The 22,182-nt window shown below is 41.8% G+C and overlaps 1 long non-coding RNA gene across 1 annotated transcript in view; it reads left to right on the forward strand.

Annotated features, from left to right (window-relative positions):
- The first annotated feature begins 3,025 nt into the window (after positions 1-3,025).
- LOC117343892 overlaps positions 3,026-22,182 on the forward strand; it is a 43,958-nt gene continuing 24,801 nt past the window's right edge. The window contains exon 1 of the long non-coding RNA XR_004536096.1: positions 3,026-3,453. This is a non-coding gene — a long non-coding RNA (uncharacterized LOC117343892). The remainder of the gene's footprint in view (positions 3,454-22,182) is intronic.

Below are 22,182 nucleotides of genomic sequence, written 5' to 3' on the forward strand. Positions count from 1 at the left end.
AAACATAATATAAAACGGAATTTTAATAAAACATACATATAAAACGGAATTCTGATAAACAGACAAATAAAACGGAATTCTGATAAAACAGACATATATAACGGAATTCTGATAAAACAGACATATAAAACGGAATTTTAATAAAACATACACATAAAACGGAATTCTGATAAACAGACAAATAAAACGGAATTCTGATAAAACAGACATATATAACGGAATTCTGATAAAACAGACATATAAAACGGAATTCTGATCAAACAGACATTTAAAACGGAATTCTGATAAAAAAACAGACATATAAACCGGAATTCTGATAAAACAGACAAATAAAACGGAATTCTGATAAAACATACAAATAAAACGGAATTCTGATAAAACATACACATAAAACGGAATTCTGATAAAACACACATTTAAAACGGAATTCTGATAAAACATACATATAAAACGGAATTCTGATAAAACAGACAAATCAAACGGAATTTTGATAAAACAGACAAATAAAACGGAATGTTGAGAAAAAACAGACATATAAGATGGGATTCTGAAAGCAGACATAACTTTGATAAAACATACATATAAAACGGAATTCTGATTAAACAGACATATTAAACGGAATTCTGACAGAATTTATCGCAAATATAAAGAGAAACAATGCAGACATACATGTAACAGAATAAGAAAAATCGATGACGTCATTATTGAGGCCTCTGGCAGATTCCGTTATTCTGTTTGATACACGATGACTGTATCGACTTAGCCTTGACATATTGAAGTGAAGTGTATACATCCAATCTGAAACCTAATATCACAGACTATTTCCATTGTTTAGTGGCAGGATAGAGTGTATTGGTAAACCTTGACTTGTAATTAGGGTATGTGTATTGATAAACCTTTACTTGTAATTAGGTATGTATTCACATCTAACCAACTAACTACAAATGTAATATTAATAATCGGTACTTGAATGGTTGCTGTTGTATCGTGGTCCTAGGTCACGTGGGTAAGGTGCGTGTTTGTTCATGCATGTGGTGACAAATTATAAAACAAAAATATGTATATGTACTATAGTGTAATGAAAGCGTTATAATAATTAAGAATGTATATCATCAAAAATATATATGAAACATTATCAACAAACAAGGACAAATTATACTACAGTGTCAAAGCACGAATACAAAATATACTACAGCGTCAATGCACGAGACAAAATATGCTACAAGGTCAATACATGAAGATAAAATATACTACAGTGTCAATGCACGAGAGCAAAATATACCACAGTGTCAATGCACGACGACAAAATATACTACAGTGTCAATGCACGACGACAAAATATACCACAGTGTCAATGCACGACGACAAAATATACTACAGTGTCAATGCACGAGAGCAAAATATACTACAGTGTCAATGCACGACGACAAAATATACTACAGTGTCAATGCACGACGACAAAATATACTACAGTGTCAATGCACGACGTCAAAATATACCACAGTGTCAATGCACGACGACAAAATAAAACAGGAAACAGGGGTATCCATGTTGCACCAATATTTTCCTAGCCAATCCTTAGCATCACCGATGAATCCAAAATACACTAAATAAGCATGTGGCAGAGTGGGGGTTGTCTAAAAGCTACCGTGCCGAGACAATTGACAGAGACAACACAGGGTTTCCAGTGATTCGCGTTGATAGAGACAAAGGGGAGAAAAGGCGCTATTCTAATTGTGCATTAACTAATTTTTCATGGCTTATACTTCCAAACATCTGGTAGTTTTTGTATCTTGTTTTCGAAATTTATCTTCATTACAAATCTTTCTCTTGTTCTTTTTGGTTTCATTTTCCATGTGTGACAATATGGAACATGTTTTATAATCAGACGTGAAAGAAAGATATTAAATGATGTCGGATTAATGAGATAGAATTGGAGACGGAATGTCAAGGTACTATCGTCAGGTAATGTATGTGTAAAAGAAAAGGCAGAAAGCACCGAACGTAAAGAAAAAGGGCGACTGTCATCGTTAATATTAATTAAGGATATATGTTAGCCTGGATTAGCTCCTGAACTGTGATCCGAGAGAAAGAGAGACAGAGAGGGGATACCATCAGGGAAGGTTGTCTGTGATCCGAGAGAAAGGGAGACAGAGAGGGGATACCATCAGGGAAGGTTGTCTGTGATCCGAGAGAAAGGGAGACGGAGAGGGGATACCATCAGGGAAGGTTGTCTGTGATCCGAGAGAAAGGGAGACAGAGAGGGGATACCATCAGGGAAGGTTGTCTGTACTACCAGAGAAAGGGAGACAGAGAGGGGATACCATCAGGGAAGGTTGTCTGAACTCCAAGATAAAGAGAAACCTCGGTGAACTGTTGACATAAATCTGAAGTCCCTAATAAAAGATGGAACCGAAACAGACAGAGTGCTATCTTAAGTTCCCTTATTGTACACTACCACTATTTGGTCGCTTTACTATAATTATCCGGTTGTCACGTGTTTTAATAAGATTGCCCAAATAAAGACTAGACATTCTTGATGTTGCAAAATAATGTATTTTCAACTCTATTTGAATTGCATGCGTGATGCAATGATTATGAAATCAATTTGGTATTTACTTTCTATGGTCAAAAACTTTGTGTTAGCGATCAAAAGGGGAAAATATTCAACGTCGTGAAAAATCTTCATCTATGCAGGTGCAATACTTAAATGCTATATTGAAAGTGCAGTTTAGAGAAATGTTATGTCAAATCAAATATTTGTCAACCATTATTTGTCCAATAAAATTCTAAAACGACTCTTTGTTTACATTGTTAAGTTAATGTTTGAAGAATCATCGAGTATATTGTTACAAGTTATTGAACATCGGATCATTACTACGGCTGCCTTCCTTTAATAATGTAGGGCGATCGATACGACCCACAACCCATAAACACTGAAATGGTTTCGGTGACAATTATTGAATTATATAACTTACAGAATTACTCTCACAACCTGGTATGTCATGCTTATTAACATAACACAACCATTTTCAATAGCATGCTATTTTAGGATTAAGAGAATTCGAGTCGATGGTATCGTTTCTTTTTGACAAAATGACGATTGGATCGTATCTATCTGCGAAATAAAAGCGCACCAGCGCTCCATTGGTATAGTGCGTGACTACATCAGCATCCGCTTTTCACGACGGACGGATGTCTGAATCTGGTAAATCTGCGTCATACAGGTGTGCTGTGAACAGGTAGATCAAACTAAACAGGCAGGTAGATATTGGAAGAATGGGATGTTGGAAGGTGGTACAGACGACCTGTACCAGGTGACCAATCCGTGCTGGTCTACTACTAGGGAAGGATGAGTAACGACTTACTCTATTGTTTAAAACAGACAACACAATTTTATTTTTCTCAACAGTGACGAATAATTGGTTGAATTACTTGGAATATCCCACAAAGGTAAGTACTCTTATCTTTGTTTTAATGTAATATATTGTGTATTTCATGCGTTATTGAGAGATGAACATTTTTTTACGTGTAGTACATCATGTAGAATGAAAATATAGTAACCGTATATAATAATTGTTTAATAACGACAACAAAAATAATTCGTCAAAAGGGATTTTTTTTTCAAAATACAAAACAGGAGACAAAACCATGAACGAGACACAATATTGAAAAATTCTTTTGTTTATATCATTGTAACAGTTATTAAGCTATGACTTTCTGGCGAGAGTTTAAAGTTTGTATTTCTCCGTGTAACACAGACTAAAGGATGCATTTGGGGTTCTTAGTAGCCTGAATATCAGTGAATTTGAATCATTAAATTAATTTGAACGGTAATTGCTGCTAACGGTCCATTCACGTGAAATTTCGGGTCATTAGACCAAGTCGGCCATTCCGAGTACATAGGACAGCACACTGTCCATATTCAGTTTGAAAACTGCCCAACTCAAGAATTTTCATCATTTATTCTCAAGTTTTGCTTCTTTGAATTTACCAACTAGTTAATTTTTAACAATGGTACAACTTTGGTAAACGATGGTAAAACTTAGAAAATGTTTGAAATGATAAGTACTGGATTATGTGATTAAGGGTACTTTTTGGAGGCCACATGAGGTGAACCGCAACATTCCTTTGACCCTCATATCCACCCCACAGTAGTAAATGTAATGGCAGTTTCCATAAAGCTATCAAATAACCTCGTCAAAACAAACAGCGCGAAGCCAGATGTAATTCATACTTTGTTTTGCGAAAAATAATAAATACTTCTGCCCATAGATGTCCTCCATTTGAAAACTGTTTCTCATGTTTAGAGGGGTTACCCATATTTGGAAAGGGTTTAGGTATATGCCATCGGACAATAACCCTGTCAGACATCTATAGAAACCGTCAGATTTGTGTTCAGTCTCTCATCTATACAAACCGTCAGACCTGTGTCCGGTCTGACATCTATAGAAGCCGTCAGACATGTGTCTGGTCTGACATCTGTAGAAGCTGTCAGACTTGTGTCCGGTCAGACATCTGTAGAAACCGTCAGACCTGTGTCCGGTCTCTCATCTGTAGAAACCGTCAGACATGTGTCCGGTCTGACATCTATAGAAGCCGTCAGACTTGTGTCCGGTCAGACATCTGTAGAAGCCGTCAGACCTGTGTCCGGTCTGACATCTGTAGAAACCGTCAGACCTGTGTCCGGTCTGACATCTATAGAAGCTGTCAGACTTGTGTCCGGTCTGACATCTATAGAAACCGTCAGACCTGTGTCCGGTCTGTCATCTGTAGAAACCGTCAGACCTGTGTCCGGTCTGACATCTATAGAAGCTGTCAGACTTGTGTCCGGTCTGACATCTATAGAAACCGTCAGACCTGTGTCCGGTCTGTCATCTGTAGAAGCCGTCAGACTTGTGTCCGGTCAAACATCTGTAGAAGCCGTCAGAATTGTGTTCAGTCTCTCATCTATAGAAACCGTCAGACCTGTGTCCGGTCTGACATCTATAGAAACCGTCAGACTTGTGTCCGGTCTGACATCTGTAGAAACCGTCAGACTTGTGTTCGGTCTGACACATGTATAAGCCGTCAGACTTGTGTCCGGTCTGACATCTATAGAAACCGTCAGACCTGTGTCCGGTCTGACATCTATAGAAACCGTCAGACTTGTGTTCGGTCTGACATCTATAGAAACCGTCAGACGTGTGACGGTCTGACATCTATAGAAACCGTCAGACTTGTGTCCGGTCTGACATCTATAGAAACCGTCAGACCTGTGTCCGGTCTGACATCTATAGAAACCGTCAGACTTGTGTTCGGTCTGACATCTATAGAAACCGTCAGACGTGTGTCCGGTCTGACATCTGTAGAAACCGTCAGACATGTGTCCGGTCTGACATCTATAGAAGCCGTCAGACCTGTGTCCGGTCTGACATCTATAGAAACCGTCAGACTTGTGTCCGGTCTGACATCTATAGAAGCCGTCAGACCTGTGTCCGGTCTGACATCTATAGAAACCGTCAGACTTGTGTCCGGTCTGACATCTGTAAAAACCATCAGACGTGTGTCCGGTCAGACATCTGTAAAAACCATCAGACTTGTGTCCGGTCTGACATCTGTAAAAACCATCAGACGTGTGTCCGGTCAGACATCTGTAAAAACCATCAGACCTGTGTCCGGTCAGACATCTGTAAAAACCATCAGACTTGTGTCCGGTCTGACATCTATACAAACCGTCAGACATGTGTCCGGTCAGATATCTATAGAAACCATCAGACTTGTGTCCGGTCTGACATCTATAGAAACCGTCAGACTTGTGTCCGGTCTGACATCTATAGAAGCTGTCAGACCTGTGTCCGGTCTGACATCTATAGAAACCGTCAGACCTGTGTCCGGTCTGACTTCTGTAGAAGCCGTCAGACCTGTGTCCGGTCTGACATCTGTAGAAGCCGTCAGACCTGTGTCCGGTCTGACTTCTGTAGAAGCTGTCAGACTTGTATCCGGTCAGACATCTATAGAAGCCGTCAGACCTGTGTCCGGTCTGACATCTGTAGAAGCCGTCAGACTTGTATCCGGTCAGACATCTATAGAAGCCGTCAGACATGTGTCCGGTCTGACATCTATAGAAGCCGTCAGACCTGTGTCCGGTCTGACATCTATAGAAACCGTCAGACTTGTGTCCGGTCTGACATCTGTAAAAACCATCAGACGTGTGTCCGGTCAGACATCTGTAAAAACCATCAGACTTGTGTCCGGTCTGACATCTGTAAAAACCATCAGACGTGTGTCCGGTCAGACATCTGTAAAAACCATCAGACCTGTGTCCGGTCAGACATCTGTAAAAACCATCAGACTTGTGTCCGGTCTGACATCTATACAAACCGTCAGACATGTGTCCGGTCAGATATCTATAGAAACCATCAGACTTGTGTCCGGTCTGACATCTATAGAAACCGTCAGACTTGTGTCCGGTCTGACATCTATAGAAGCTGTCAGACCTGTGTCCGGTCTGACATCTATAGAAACCGTCAGACATGTGTCCGGTCTGACTTCTGTAGAAGCCGTCAGACCTGTGTCCGGTCTGACATCTGTAGAAGCCGTCAGACCTGTGTCCGGTCTGACTTCTGTAGAAGCTGTCAGACTTGTATCCGGTCAGACATCTATAGAAGCCGTCAGACCTGTGTCCGGTCTGACATCTGTAGAAGCCGTCAGACTTGTATCCGGTCAGACATCTATAGAAGCCGTCAGACATGTGTCCGGTCTGACATCTGTAGAAACCGTCAGACATGTGTCCGGTCAGACATCTATAGAAACCGTCAGACGTGTGTCCGGTCTGACATCTATAGAAACCGTCATACTTGTGTCCGGTCTGACATCTGTAGAAGCCGTCAGACATGTGTCCGGTCTGACATCTGTAGAAGCCGTCAGACATGTGTCCGGTCTGACATCTATAGAAGCCGTCAGACATGTGTCCGGTCTGACATCTGTAGAAACCGTCAGACTTGTGTCCGGTCTGACATCTGTAGAAACCGTCAGACGTGTGTCCGGTCTGACATCTATAGAAACCGTCATACTTGTGTCCGGTCAGACATCTATAGAAACCGTCAGACGTGTGTCCGGTCTGACATCTGTAGAAGCCGTCAGACTTGTGTCCGGTCTGACATCTGTAGAAGCCGTCAGACCTGTGTCCGGTCTGACATCTATAGAAGCCGTCAGACATGTGTCCGGTCTGACATCTGTAGAAGCCGTCAGACTTGTGTCCGGTCTGACATCTATAGAAGCCGTCAGACTTGTGTTCGGTCTGACATCTATAGAAGCCGTCAGACATGTGTCCGGTCTGACATCTGTAGAAACCGTCAGACCTGTGTCCGGTCTGACATCTATAGAAACCGTCATACTTGTGTCCGGTCAGACATCTATAGAAACCGTCAGACGTGTGTCCGGTCTGACATCTGTAGAAGCCGTCAGACTTGTGTCCGGTCTGACATCTGTAGAAGCCGTCAGACCTGTGTCCGGTCTGACATCTATAGAAGCCGTCAGACATGTGTCCGGTCTGACATCTGTAGAAGCCGTCAGACTTGTGTCCGGTCTGACATCTATAGAAGCCGTCAGACTTGTGTTCGGTCTGACATCTATAGAAGCCGTCAGACATGTGTCCGGTCTGACATCTGTAGAAGCCGTCAGACGTGTGTCCGGTCTGACATCTGTAGAAACCGTCAGACTTGTGTCCGGTCTGACATCTATAGAAACCGTCAGACCTGTGTCCGGTCTGACATCTATAGAAACCGTCAGACTTGTGTCCGGTCTGACATCTATAGAAACCGTCAGACCTGTGTCCGGTCTGACATCTGTAGAAACCGTCAGACTTGTGTCCGGTCTGACATCTATAGAAACTATCTTTAAAAATAGAATGATGGCAACAACTTAATATACTACTAAAATTTATAAAGGTTTATGCTTGAAATGTTGTCATGAATATTTCGAAGAACCGACGTAAATCTGACAAACATAAGACATTACTTTTTCGAAAAACAAACAACAAACAAGGAGGGGGGGGGGGGGGGGGTCACTAACACCTCACTTACAATCAGTGTAATTCGCTGTTATGACTGTAATAGATTAACGGCAAACTGTTCCGACAGACTCCATCGATGACACTCGTCCTGTATATCAAAATCAAAGTCATCGATGTAATTAAAATTCACAGCTTTATCAAAGTTCTTGGGATGGGGGTTAATGTTAGATTCCTAGTTCAGTCTTAACCATTCAGTTTTAAATATAAAAAGGAAACATCTAAATCGAAAATATATTTAATTTACAATAATATGACTATATTCATTTATAGCTCTGCGATTTTGACGTTAATCAACCACAGGCCGTGTTTAAAATTCTATGTACGCCATTTGTCGAAAAAAAAGTATATTTCAATCTGAATTCCAGATGTGATGTTCGAATAGTCCACAACAATGGCTGTGGAAGATATATGAGGGACGATATCATACAAAACTAGTTTACTGAACAAGATAATATTGTCTGTGTTTAATAAATCCTCGTCTGTAATGTTGGAGACCAAAACATTTAAAGCGACTGACAACACGGTAGAAAGAAATGCATTGTTTTACATGCATTGTTATGTTTGCATACATATAAGTTGATCACCTTATGGACAATGAAAATGTTGTTTCGCTGCAATATGTACATTTTTTTTGTAGATGTTAAAAGATTTTGAAAGGGAAATCTCTCGCTTCTGATCAACTGTCTGGATATGTATTTTTATTAGTCATATATGATGACGCATGCGAACAACACACCACAAACCTTAAAACAAATCAAAATGGCTTCCAAAGTGCATTTTAATGACAGTAAAATAATAAAGAGATTTACTTAATGGACGTTTGAATTGCTACCATTCAAACAGATACACACTATCGAATGTAAATTTATGGTTCTCTCACTGATCACGCGACTTAATTCTGTGGTAATTAACACAGGGAATATTACATTAAGTACCGGATATACATTGTTTTATCACAGAGTGCATCAAACGAACCAAGACTGGGTAGCGACTCAACTACAAGTATGATCTTGTATAAACCATTCACGTACTTTCTTTAATGGGGATATTCAATTAAGTATCTCGTGAACAGCACCCTTGCTGCTACAATCTCCCCTCGTCGTCAGGTGAACGGTCTTCCTGTCCATTTCCTGTCTTGGTGTCATCTCTAATGAAACCGGCTGTCGGACACAAACAAAATAGGCGGGTATATCCTGTACTGAATCACGATTAAGATGGCTGAAATAGCCCATGTACATTGGGAATGGGTAATCCTGTAAATACACAGACTTACTGGACAAATGCAATCTAGGAAAACCAGACGCTATTCCGTATGTTTTTTTATTATGGTCACCAAAAAAGCGATTTTTCTACACTACATTCTTAGATGAAATTTGCGACGTGTAAGTTGACTTGCTAAAGCAAAAAAAATATATATAAACATGTATATAACACATTCTTTTACATCGTGCTTCTGTCGTAAACTTTATTATTCTACAGCAATTGCAAAACAAGTTAAATGAACTTATATTAATCCCACTTGTTTAACCGGACGAAAGCGCGCGAGGGGTCTTGTTGTGGGCAGAAACCAGAGTAGCCGGAGAAAACCCACGTGGTCAAACAGGTGACGCAATACATTTTCACGTCTGATCAGGGAATCGAACCCCGGCCGCCTGGATGAAAGGCAAGTGTGTTGCCACTGTGTCATCCGACCACGTTGTGCTTCTGCTCCAGGAATGTTAGGGTTTGTTCGAAACTTGGTCATCCTTGAGTGAAGAACAATTTTTTTTTGTATGAACGGTGAACCTGCCTCCCCATGGGTTGGAGGGACAGGGCTGCAAAGGGGGTATTAGGCGGGGAGGGGGAGCGGTTTGGTAAACGATGATAATGGATTGGAATATTAAAGAAAGTTACTCTCTTCACGAAACACATTATTTGCTGATCTTATCATTAAATTAAAGCAAAATCTGTTACACATCAAACTTATTTGAATTACCGGGACCTATCTATGGGGACTGAAGTAAACTGATAGGGTTTCTAAGGAGACACGATAATGGCGACATGTATTGATTACTCCGGAAGTTAACGTGGAGGTGACATTTTATTCACGCAACTTAGCACAGACTGTTAGATATATATAGACCCAACAGCACCTATTATAATCTCTACCTTAATGAATTTCTAACTCTCGCTAATGAACATTTCTTTTACCTTTAACGTAAATCTTGGTGATTGGCATGTACCATAAGAGTACGATGGATGTCTGTATACACGGACATTGATTTCACCTGTCAGGTATATACAGGTATCTATGGCATCAACAGCCACTCAGTGTCAAACATTTTTTTCCCGCTGGAAAAATTCTGGTAATGCTCAATTCAGTTTAATGGTTACTGACCCATCTTAAGGTCCAATTTTAAAGCGAAATGTATCACGATGCAGCTCGGATCGCGTAGTTTATACTGTAAACCAACTTATTTTCGCGTGCGATTAATTTTCGCACATTTCGCGAGAGAATAAAAATCGCGAAAATTAATAGTTACGTGTTAACTTGGGTTTAGGTTCTTTGTCGACAGATGGAAGACAGCCGTATCATTATTTCGTGAAATAATTATGACTTCATATGCAGTGTGCTGGTATGGATGATGATTAAAATCTACTCACAATAACAACGCAAAGTTTATTGACTTTCTTTAAGTGAGAAACAGGTAGAGTGGACAGACAGAACAGGATACCCGTCCTAAATATCGGATTGATGAGTGTACGTTATTAAATTAAATCGTTGCACAAAAAAGGTTGTTAGGGCTAAACATCTGAAACTTAATCGGCACCAAATATTCGTTAGGCATAAAAACGTAAAATTGAATCGCCGCGAAAAATTCGTTAGGCATAAAAACGCGAAAATCAGTTGAACAGCACAAGGACATCAGTTGCAGTCTACATGTATTTGGACCTCCCCTAGTGTGTATAGCACATTTATATATTTATAAATTAGTTATTTTATTGTGTCGTCCTGATCAGGTATTTTATTGTGTCGTCCTGATCAGGTATTTTATTGTGTCGTCCTGATCAGGTATTTTATTGTGTCGTCCTGATCAGTTATTTTATTGTGTCGTTCTGATCAGGTATTTTATTGTGTCGTCCTGATCAGGTATTTTATTGTGTCGTCCTGATCAGGTATTTTATTGTGTCGTCCTGATCAGAAAGGTTCCTCTCTGTAGGTCATGATGGCAGTAAACATATTGCCTTGTACGGATTTATAGAACTAATCGATCCGTCCTCTTTGTAAATTAGTGTGCACTTCCGGTAACTCACTGAGCATTACCCTGACCATTGTTGTTTGATGTCACATTTTGATCTCATACATCACACAGCTATACCAGTGTCACGATCGAACGGAGTGATTAAAACACGTCGATACTGAATCAAGGATAAATCCAGTTTTACAATGTGTATTGTAAAATGAAAATTATACAAGAATTGAACTCAGCGTTTATTTCATAATACAGATTAGTTCCCAGTGAACCAACCTATCCCTCATGGTGTGCTTTACCCGCTCTAAATCAAGAACAAAATACTGACGGATATCACAAATTAATTTCAGTGGGTGACATAAGGTACAGCACGTTGCTTTTATCAATTCATCATCAAACATCAAGCATATTCGCTCGAGATAACAAAAAATCCAAACAAACGAACAAACAAAAACATTTTACAATATTATTGTATGTCAACACAAAATGCTAGTATCCATAGCTGTCTGGTTAGCCATTGGTTACAGTAAAAATGTAAGGTACTCATAGCTCTCTGGTTAGCCATTGGTTACAGTAAAAATGTAAGGTATTCATAGCTGTCTGGTTAGCCATTGGTTACAGTAAAAATGTAAGGTATTCATAGCTGTCTGGTAAGCCATTGGTTACAGTAAAAATGTAAGGTACTCATAGCTCTCTGGTTAGCCATTGGTTACAGTAAAAATGTAAGGTATTCATAGCTGTCTGGTTAGCCATTGGTTACAGTAAAATGTAAGGTACCCATAGCTGTCTGGTTAGCCATTGGTTACAGTAAAAATGTAAGGTACCCATAGCTGTCTGGTTAGCCATTGGTTAGATTAAAAATGTGAAGTACTCATAGCTGTCTGGTTAGCCATTGGTTACAGTAAAATGTAAGGTGCTCATAGCTGTCTGGTTAGCCATTGGTTACAGTAAAATGTGAGGAACCCATAGCTCTCTGGTTAGCCATTGGTTACAGTAAAAATGTAAGGTACCCATAGCTGTCTGGTTAGCCATTGGTTACAGTAAAAATGTAAGGTACCCATAGCTGTCTGGTTAGCCATTGGTTACAGTAAAAATGTAAGGTACTCATAGCTGTCTGGTTAGCCATTGGTTACAGTAAAAATGTAAGGTACCCATAGCTGTCTGGTTAGCCATTGGTTACAGTAAAATGTAAGGTACTCATAGCTGTCTGGTTAGCCATTGGTTACAGTAAAAATGTAAGGTACCCATAGCTGTCTGGTTAGCCATTGGTTACAGTAAAATGTAAGGTACTCATAGCTGTCTGGTTAGCCATTGGTTACAGTAAAAATGTAAGGTACCCATAGCTGCATGTCCGGTTAGCCATTTGTAACAGAAAAAATTGTTAGGTACTCATAGCTGTCTGGTTAGCCATTGGTTACAGTAAAAATGTAAGGTATTCATAGCTGTCTGGTTAGCCATTGGTTACAGTAAAATGTAAGGTGCTCATAGCTGTCTGGTTAGCCATTGGTTACAGTAAAAATGTAAGGTATTCATAGCTCTGTTTAGCCATTGGTTACAGTAAAAATGCAAGGTACTCATAGTTATCGAGAGTTTCTTTTCTGCGAGTTGCAAGTTGCAAAGTGGAGTTGCAAGTTACAAAATGCGAGTTGCGAGTTACAAAATGCGAGTTACGAGTTACAAGCTACGAGTTACAAAGTGCGAGTTGCAAAGTGCGAGTTGCGAGTTGCGAGTTACAAAATGCGAGTTACGAGTTACAAGCTACGAGTTGCAAAATGCGAGTTCATACATGGATAAATTACAAAGAAGCTCAACCCCAAACTAATGTCGGCCAGATTGACGTAAAGATGATATATTGGGATATTCGGACGATACCAATGGATTCCATGACACATCCGAACGTCAGGGCAAATATACTGTCCTTGACCCGTCAGGAAAAAGATACTGTCCGTGACACGTCAGGACAAAGATTCTGTCCGTGACACATTGACACGTCAGGAAAAAGATACTGTCCGTGACACGTTGACACGTCAGGAAAAAGATACTGTCCGTGACACATTGACACGTCAGGACAAAGGAAAGATGTCTGCCTTTTCCTGATCTCCATCACACTTCCCTTTTCTATATTCACCCTTGTCTATCTCCTTATCCCATTCACACGTACTCTTTGTTCTCTGATTGACAGCCGCGATAACAAGGTCAGCAAGACGTGATATTCTAATATTATAGGAGAGATGTCGTGTCAATGTATCTGTGACATGACATTCTGGTATAACGGGCCGGGAGAGATCTCGTGTCAATGTATCTGTAACATGACATTCTAGTATAACGGGCCGGGAGAGATGTCATGTCAATGTATCTGTGACATGACATTCTAGTATAACGGGCCGGGAGAGATGTCATGTGACCAATGTATCTGTGACATGACATTCTAGTATAACGGGCCGGGAGAGGTGTCATGTCAATGTATCTGTTACATGACATTCTAGTATAACGGGCCGGGAGAGGTGTCGTGTGAATGTGTCTGTGACATGACATTCTAGTATAACGGGCCGGGAGAGATCTCGTGTGAATGTATATGTGATATGACATTCTAGTATAACGGGCCGGGAGAGATGTCGTGTCAATGTATCTGTTACATGACATTCTAGTATTACGGGCCGGGAGAGATGTCGTGTCAATGTGTCTGTGACATGACATTCTAGTATAACAGGCCGGGAGAGATGTCGTGTCAATGTGTCTGTGACATGACATTCTAGTATAACAGGCCGGGAGAGATGTCGTGTCAATGTGTCTGTGACATGACATTCTAGTATAACGGGCCGGGAGAGATGTCGTGTCAATGTGTCTGTGACATGACATTCTAGTATAACGGGCCGGGAGAGATGTCATGTCAATGTGTCTGTGACATGACATTCTAGTATAACGGGCCGGGAGAGATCTCGTGTCAATGTGTCTGTGACATGACATTCTAGTATAACGGGCCGGGAGAGATCTCGTGTCAATGTATCTGTGACATGACATTCTAGTATAACGGGCCGGGAGAGATGTCGTGTCAATGTATCTGTGACATGACATTCTAGTATAACCGGCCAGGAGAGATCTCTTGTCAATGTATCTGAGACATGACATTCTAGTATAACAGGCCGGGAGAGATGTCGTGTCAATGTATCTGTAACATATGACATTCTAGTATAACGGGCCGGGAGAGATCTCGTGTCAATGTGTCTGTGACATATGACATTCTAGTATAACGGGCCGGGAGAGATCTCGTGTCAATGTGTCTGTGACATGACATTCTAGTATAACGGGCCGGGAGAGATGTCGTGTCAATGTATCTGTGACATGACATTCTAGTATAACGGGCCGGTAGAGACATCACATTCTAGTATAACGGGCCGGGAGAGATCTCGTGTCAATGTGTCTGTGACATGACATTCTAGTATAACGGGCCGGGAGAGATCTCGTGTCAATGTGTCTGTAACATGACATTCTAGTATAACGGGCCGGGAGAGATCTCGTGTCAATGTATATGTGACATGACATTCTAGTATAACGGGCCGGGAGAGATGTCGTGTCAATGTATCTGTAACATATGACATTCTAGTATAACGGGCCGGTAGAGATCTCGTGTCAATGTGTCTGTGACATATGACATTCTAGTATAACGGGCCGGGAGAGATCTCGTGTCAATGTATCTGTGACATGACATTCTAGTATAACGGGCCGGGAGAGATGTCATGTCAATGTATCTGTGACATGTCATTCTAGTATAACGGGCCGGGAGAGGTGTCGTGTCAATGTATCTGTGACATGACATTCTAGTATAACGGGCCGGGAGAGATGGCGTGTCAATGTATCTGTAACATGACATTCTAGTATAACGGGCCGGGAGAGATGTCATGTGACCAATGTATCTGTGACATGACATTCTAGTATAACGGGCCGGGAGAGATGTCATGTCAATGTATCTGTAACATGACATTCTAGTATAACGGGCCGGGAGATATCTCGTGTCAATGTATCGGTAACATGACATTCTAGTATAACGGGCCGGGAGAGATCTCGTGTCAATGTGTCTGTGAAATGACATTCTAGTATAACGGGCCGGGAGAGATCTCGTGTCAATGTGTCTGTGACATGACATTCTAGTATAACGGGCCGGGAGAGATGTCGTGTCAATGTGTCTGTGACATGACATTCTAGTATAACGGGCCGGGAGAGATGTCATGTCAATGTGTCTGTGACATGACATTCTAGTATAACGGGCCGGGAGAGATCTCGTGTCAATGTGTCTGTGACATGACATTCTAGTATAACGGGCCGGGAGAGATCTCGTGTCAATGTATCTGTGACATGACATTCTAGTATAACGGGCCGGGAGAGATGTCGTGTCAATGTATCTGTGACATGACATTCTAGTATAACCGGCCAGGAGAGATCTCTTGTCAATGTATCTGAGACATGACATTCTAGTATAACAGGCCGGGAGAGATGTCGTGTCAATGTATCTGTAACATATGACATTCTAGTATAACGGGCCGGGAGAGATCTCGTGTCAATGTGTCTGTGACATGACATTCTAGTATAACGGGCCGGGAGAGATGTCGTGTCAATGTATCTGTGACATGACATTCTAGTATAACGGGCCGGTAGAGACATCACATTCTAGTATAACGGGCCGGGAGAGATCTCGTGTCAATGTGTCTGTGACATGACATTCTAGTATAACGGGCCGGGAGAGATCTCGTGTCAATGTGTCTGTAACATGACATTCTAGTATAACGGGCCGGTAGAGACATGACATTCTAGTATAACGGGCCGGGAGAGATCTCGTGTCAATGTGTCTGTGACATATGACATTCTAGTATAACGGGCCGGGAGAGATCTCGTGTCAATGTATCTGTAACATATGACATTCTAGTATAACGGGCCGGGAGAGATCTCGTGTCAATGTATCTGTAACATATGACATTCTAGTATAACGGGCCGGTAGAGATCTCGTGTCAATGTGTCTGTGACATATGACATTCTAGTATAACGGGCCGGGAGAGATGTCGTGTCAATGTGTCTGTGACATATGACATTCTAGTATAACGGGCCGGGAGAGATCTCGTGTCAATGTGTCTGTGACATGACATTCTTGTATAACGGGCCGGGAGAGATGTCGTGTCAATGTATCTGTGACATGACATTCTAGTATAACGGGCCGGGAGAGATCTCGTGTCAATGTGTCTGTAACATGACATTCTAGTATAACGGGCCGGTAGAGATGTCATGTCAATGTGTCTGTGACATGACATTCTAGTATAACGAGCCGGGAGAGATCTCGTGTCAATGTGTCTGTGACATGACATTCTAGTATAACGGGCCGGGAGAGATCTCGTGTCAATGTATCTGTAACATATGACATTCTAGTATAACGGGCCGGGAGAGATCTCGTGTCAATGTGTCTGTGACATATGACATTCTAGTATAACGGGCCGGGAGAGATCTCGTGTCAATGTATCTGTAACATGACATTCTAGTATAACAGGCCGGGAGAGATGTCGTGTCAATGTATCTCTGACATGACATTCTAGTATAACGGGCCGGGAGATATGTCGTGTGAATGTGTCTGTGACATGACATTCTAGTATAACGGGCCGGGAGAGATTTCGTGTCAATGTATCGGTAACATGACATTCTAGTATAACGGGCCGGGAGAGATGTCATGTCAATGTGTCTGTGACATGACATTCTAGTATAACGGGCCGGGAGAGATCTCGTGTCAATGTATCTGTAACATGACATTCTAGTATTACGGGCCGGGAGAGATCTCGTGTCAATGTATCTGTAACATGACATTCTAGGTTAACGGGCCGGGAGAGATCTCGTGTCAATGTATCTGTGACATGACATTCTAGTATAACGGGCCGGGAGAGATGTCATGTCAATGTATCTGTGACATGTCATTCTAGTATAACGGGCCGGGAGAGATCTCGTGTCAATGTATCGGTAACATGACATTCTAGTATAACGGGCCGGGAGAGATCTCGTGTCAATGTGTCTGTGAAATGACATTCTAGTATAACGGGCCGGGAGAGATCTCGTGTCAATGTGTCTGTGACATGACATTCTAGTATAACGGGCCGGGAGAGATGTCGTGTCAATGTGTCTGTGACATGACATTCTAGTATAACGGGCCGGGAGAGATGTCATGTCAATGTGTCTGTGACATGACATTCTAGTATAACGGGCCGGGAGAGATCTCGTGTCAATGTGTCTGTGACATGACATTCTAGTATAACGGGCCGGGAGAGATCTCGTGTCAATGTATCTGTGACATGACATTCTAGTATAACGGGCCGGGAGAGATGTCGTGTCAATGTATCTGTGACATGACATTCTAGTATAACCGGCCAGGAGAGATCTCTTGTCAATGTATCTGAGACATGACATTCTAGTATAACAGGCCGGGAGAGATGTCGTGTCAATGTATCTGTAACATATGACATTCTAGTATAACGGGCCGGGAGAGATCTCGTGTCAATGTGTCTGTGACATATGACATTCTAGTATAACGGGCCGGGAGAGATCTCGTGTCAATGTGTCTGTGACATGACATTCTAGTATAACAGGCCGGGAGAGATGTCGTGTCAATGTATCTGTGACATGACATTCTAGTATAACGGGCCGGTAGAGACATCACATTCTAGTATAACGGGCCGGGAGAGATCTCGTGTCAATGTGTCTGTGACATGACATTCTAGTATAACGGGCCGGGAGAGATCTCGTGTCAATGTGTCTGTAACATGACATTCTAGTATAACGGGCCGGTAGAGATCTCGTGTCAATGTGTCTGTGACATATGACATTCTAGTATAACGGGCCGGGAGAGATCTCGTGTCAATGTATCTGTAACATATGACATTCTAGTATAACGGGCCGGGAGAGATCTCGTGTCAATGTATCTGTAACATATGACATTCTAGTATAACGGGCCGGTAGAGATCTCGTGTCAATGTGTCTGTGACATATGACATTCTAGTATAACGGGCCGGGAGAGATGTCGTGTCAATGTATCTGTAACATATGACATTCTAGTATAACGGGCCGGTAGAGATCTCGTGTCAATGTGTCTGTAACATGACATTCTAGTATAACGGGCCGGTAGAGATGTCATGTCAATGTGTCTGTGACATGACATTCTAGTATAACGAGCCGGGAGAGATCTCGTGTCAATGTGTCTGTGACATGACATTCTAGTATAACGGGCCGGGAGAGATCTCGTGTCAATGTATCTGTAACATATGACATTCTAGTATAACGGGCCGGGAGAGATCTCGTGTCAATGTGTCTGTGACATATGACATTCTAGTATAACGGGCCGGGAGAGATCTCGTGTCAATGTGTCTGTGACATGACATTCTAGTATAACGGGCCGGGAGAGATGTCATGTCAATGTATCTGTGACATGTCATTCTAGTATAACAGGTCGGGAGAGATCTCGTGTCAATGTGTCTGTGACATGACATTCTAGTATAACGGGCCGGGAGAGATGTCATGTCAATGTATCTGTGACATGTCATTCTAGTATAACGGGCCGGGAGAGATGTTGTGTCAATGTATCTGTAACATGACATTCTAGTATAACGGGCCGGGAGAGATCTCGTGTCAATGTGTCTGTGACATGACATTCTAGTATAACGGGCCGGGAGAGATGTCATGTCAATGTATCTGTGACATAACATTCTAGTATAACGGGCCGGGAGAGATCTCGTGTCAATGTATCTGTGACATGACATTCTAGTATAACGGGCCGGGAGAGATGTCATGTCAATGTATCTGTGACATAACATTCTAGTATAACGGGCCGGGAGAGATCTCGTGTCAATGTGTCTGTGACATGACATTCTTTTATAACAGGCCGGGAGAGATGTCGTGTCAATGTATATGTGACATGACATTCTAGTATATCGGGCCGGGAGAGATGTCATGTCAATGTATCTGTTACATGACATTCTAGTATATCGGGCCGGGAGAGATCTCGTGTCAATGTGTCTGTGACATGACATTCTAGTATAACGGGCCGGGAGAGATCTCGTGTCAATGTATCTGTTACATGACATTCTAGTATAACGGGCCGGGAGAGATCTCGTGTCAATGTGTCTGTGACATGACATTCTAGTATAACGGGCCGGGAGAGATCTCGTGTCAATGTATCTGTTACATGACATTCTAGTATAACGGGCCGGGAGAGATCTCGTGTCAATGTATCTGTTACATGACATTCTAGTATAACGGGCCGGGAGAGATCTCGTGTCAATGTATCTGTTACATGACATTCTAGTATAACGGGACGGGAGAGATCTCGTGTCAATGTGTCTGTGACATGACATTCTAGTATAACGGGCCGGGAGAGATCTCGTGTCAATGTGTCTGTGACATGACATTCTAGTATAACGGACCGGGAGAGATCTCGTGTCAATGTATCTGTAACATGACATTCTTGTATAACGGGCCGGGAGAGATCTCGTGTGAATGTATATGTGACATGACATTCTTGTATAACGGGACGGGAGAGATCTCGTGTCAATGTGTCTGTGACATGACATTCTAGTATAACGGACCGGGAGAGATCTCGTGTCAATGTATCTGTTACATGACATTCTAGTATAACGGGCCGGGAGAGATCTCGTGTCAATGTATCTGTTACATGACATTCTAGTATAACGGGACGGGAGAGATCTCGTGTCAATGTGTCTGTGACATGACATTCTAGTATAACGGGCCGGGAGAGATGTCATGACAATGTGTCTGTGACATGACATTCTAGTATAACGGACCGGGAGAGATCTCGTGTCAATGTATCTGTAACATGACATTCTTGTATAACGGGCCGGGAGAGATCTCGTGTGAATGTATATGTGACATGACATTCTAGTATAACGGGCCGGGAGGAGGTCGTGTCAATGTATCTGTTACATGACATTCTAGTATAACGGGCCGGGAGAGATATCGTGTCAATGTATCTTTAACATGACATTCTAGTATTAAGGGCCGGGAGAGATCTCGTGTCAATGTGACTGTGACATGACATTCTAGTATAACGGGCCGGGAGAGATATCGTGTCAATGTATCGGTAACATGACATTCTAGTATAACGGGCCGGGAGAGATCTCGTGTCAATGTGACTGTGAAATGACATTTTAGTATAACGGGCCGGGAGAGATGTCGTATGAATGTATCTGTAACATGACATTCTAGTATAACTGGCCGGGAGATATGTCGTGTCAATGTATCTGTGACATGACATTCTAGTATAACGGGCCGGGAGAGATCTCGTGTCAATGTGTCTGTGACATGACATTCTAGTATAACGGGACGGGGGAGATGTTGTGTCAATGTATCTGTGACATGACATTCTAGTATAACGGGACGGGGGAGATGTCATATCAATGTATCTTTAACATGACATTCTAGTATTAAGGGCCGGGAGAGATCTCGTGTCAATGTGACTGTGACATGACATTCTAGTATAACGGGCCGGGAGAGATATCGTGTCAATGTATCGGTAACATGACATTCTAGTATAACGGGCCGGGAGAGATCTCGTGTCAATGTGACTGTGAAATGACATTTTAGTATAACGGGCCGGGAGAGATGTCGTATGAATGTATCTGTAACATGACATTCTAGTATAACTGGCCGGGAGATATGTCGTGTCAATGTATCTGTGACATGACATTCTAGTATAACGGGCCGGGAGAGATCTCGTGTCAATGTGTCTGTGACATGACATTCTAGTATAACGGGCCGGGAGAGATCTCGTGTCAATGTATCTGTGACATGACATTCTAGTATAACGGGCCGGGAGAGATCTCGTGTTAATGTGTCTGTGACATGACATTCTAGTATAACGGGCCGGGAGAGATCTCGTGTCAATGTGTCTGTGACATGACATTCTAGTATAAATGGCCGGGAGAGATCTCGTGTCAATGTGTCTGTGACATGACATTCTAGTATAACGAGCCGGGAGAGATTTCGTACCAATGTATCTGTGACATGATACAGTATGTCACTGAAATGTCACGGTACGTTCAAATACAAATATAGACTTCGTCCAGGAATGACCGTAAAATTTTGATATGCGACGAAACCATGGTAGCTAACCGATGGATCTTTCTACAGTAGTGTTCTTTCTTTTTTTCGTTCGCATTTTAATGCTCATTTTGATAATATTTCAAAGGACTTTCAAATAAATGTCTTTGTCAAGGTCAAGGTTCAGCGGGCGCAATTGTATTTATCATCATGTCACCTGATACTTTATGTTACAAAAGGGAATACATATGTAATTCTAAAAGAAAAGGAAACTATTTTTTCTGCTTTATGACTGGCATTAGATGGTAAAAACAAAAATATAATGATACCGAAATATAACGTATAAAGAATTGTATGACGTCATTTAATCATCCATATCCCGAATGTTTCCTAATCTGAGTAGTCGGGTGGCATAGTGGTAACACTCTTGCCTTTCACCTAGGCGGCCGGGGTTCGATTCCCGGATCGGACTTGAAAAGGTATGGGGTCACCTGCCCAACCACGTTGGTTTTCCCAGGGTTCTCTAGTTTTCTCCTATAGTGGCTCGCGTGCCGCAATCCGGGGCAACAGGCGTGATTATAAGTTTATACACGTAACTTGTTTCGCAATTGTTGTGAAATTAATAAAGTTTACCTCTGTGTCATTGCCCAGAGACAGAGTGTTATAGTTACGGAATTTACATAGTTTTTTATTTGATTTTTTTGTCACGGAATACTTAAATAACGACGGATATGTTTACTAGTTAACCCCCGGTTATTTACTTTGGTACAAAAGCCTATTGTTGTACGAGTGTACTTACAAAATGACTAGTTT

This window comes from Pecten maximus, chromosome 15 (assembly GCF_902652985.1).
Source record: "Pecten maximus chromosome 15, xPecMax1.1, whole genome shotgun sequence".
NCBI classification, from domain to species: Eukaryota; Metazoa; Mollusca; class Bivalvia; order Pectinida; family Pectinidae; genus Pecten; species Pecten maximus.